Below are 2,123 nucleotides of genomic sequence, written 5' to 3'. Positions count from 1 at the left end.
CCAGCCTGCCCCAGGGCTCCCCTGCCTCTGGCTCCCGAGCTCCTGGGTTACAGCAGGTCACACTGCCTGTTACTTGTTTTTCGCATGGGAGCGCTGGTCATCCATCTCGGTCCTTACACTCGCCTGGGAGTGTTGCAGCCACGTCACCGTCTCTGTGGCGCCCACCTTGTTCTCTTGAGACGCTGTCTCTGGCTGGAACAGGGGGCTCACCACTAAGCCCTAGGGATCTCGTCTCCGCCTCTCCTCCTCTACAGCATTAGCAGGCATGATGTCTTTACCCGGCATCTTTATGTAGTGTCTGAGGATCGAACTCAGGTCTTGATGACTGCATGGCAGGCCTGCTGAGCCATTTACAGTCTCCAACACAAACCTCTTGAAGACAGAAAAATGGCACCAGTAACAACGGTGAACGCAACCAGTTGAGCACACTTGGTTTAGTGTGGATGAGATGATTTCACAGTATTTTTTTTTTTTTTATAATTTAATTTTAGGGTTGGAGAGAAAGCTCAGCGGCTAAGAGGACTAGCTGCTTTTTCAGAGGAGTTGGGTTGGATTTGTAGCATCCACACAGTGGATCACGACTGTCTCGGGTTTCAAGGGGTCTGAGTTCCTCTTCTGGCTTCCACGGGCACCAGGCATATACTTGGGACACAGACATGCATGCAGACACCCACACACACAACGAAATGAGGCAAAGGAACAAATTAAAATTTAGTTTTACCATTATTGTGTGTACAAGGGTATATGATGTGTGAGTGTGAATGATGTGTTCATATATGATGAGTGTGTCTGATATTTACATATTAGCATGGGTACATGAATATGTGGATATCCGAGAACACCTTTTGGAATGGCTTCTTTCTTTCTTCTGTGGGTCCAGGGATCAAAATCAGGCCATCAGTCTTACAAAGACAAGTGTTTTCACTGCAGAACCAAACATGTTTTTTTTTTTTTTTTAGAACTTCAGCAATTTGGTTACCTAAATATACAATTCTGAAAAGAATTCAGGGAGATTCTTGGGATTGAATAGCCTCTCGGAGGATGTACACTTTTTGGTGCTCTCTGTGCTGGCCGACCCAGTAGACAATCCAGGACAAACGTTTTCCACCCTCTCCGTTAGAGTTAAACTGTGATGTGCCATCCACAACACTCCCGGGGAAGACTGGGACAAGGTGCTCAACCTCCTTAAATTCCAGGCCCGTCTTCTGCTCTCATGGAGAACCTAAGAAACACCCTCCTCCAAGGCCTGCCTTAACCAGGGCTCTTGAAAGTTTAGCTTGCCTTGAGTAAGACGGTGCTAATGGGCTTCTAATGATGTCGTCAGTCCTGCTGCGTGTCCACCCAGCTCGGTCTAAACCACAGCGACTGAAACTGGCTCACAGATGTGACATTCAGTGTTGGAGACCCATCAAATGGCTGATGGCTCGAAACCATCCATAAGCATCGCTTTGCTGCTCAGAGTGTGGTCCATGGGTCATCATCCCCAGCGTCACCTGGGGTTGTGTTAGCTGTGCAGAATCTCAGGCCCTGCCCAGAGCCGGTAGGTCACAATATTCTAACAAGCTCTCCAGGTTATAGGGATGCGCATTGGTTCACAAGGCTTGTGGCTGGGGGATGACTCCAAACCGCTGCCTCCTAAGCTGCTGGAGATGATGGGCGGACATCTCCCACTATGCCTTTGTGATAAGACTCTGGATAAGGCGTTCCCGCCTAATGGCTGTTGAAACTATTTGGTACAAACAGTGGTCTGTCATTATTACTTCCTTCTTCGTCATCCTGTCTCTTGGTGTTCAGGAAGAGTGTGGCAGAGAGGATTCTAGAAACTAGGAGTGGTGTGTGGTCTGACTTGGTCGACGCTGGAGGTGTGACATCTTCTGGGTCTGGCATTTGCCAACTCTCAGGGAAGAAACCGGCTCCTCTCTTGCAAATAGATACAATTTTAGGGGTTGTTTCAAGTTAAGAGACTATTGTCTGTAGACAGAGCATTGAATGAATGCTTTAAGTTTTGCCTGGTTGAGATGGCCATAAAATCCCGTCACTCTCTGGTCCTGATGGTCTGACTCATGCATACTGTGCTGGTACAATGTAAATAATGTCAGGTCTAATTGTCCCTGGAGAACGTG

This window comes from Meriones unguiculatus, chromosome 7 (genome assembly GCF_030254825.1).
Source record: "Meriones unguiculatus strain TT.TT164.6M chromosome 7, Bangor_MerUng_6.1, whole genome shotgun sequence".
Taxonomy (NCBI): domain Eukaryota; kingdom Metazoa; phylum Chordata; class Mammalia; order Rodentia; family Muridae; genus Meriones; species Meriones unguiculatus.
This window is presented reverse-complemented; position numbering follows the sequence as displayed.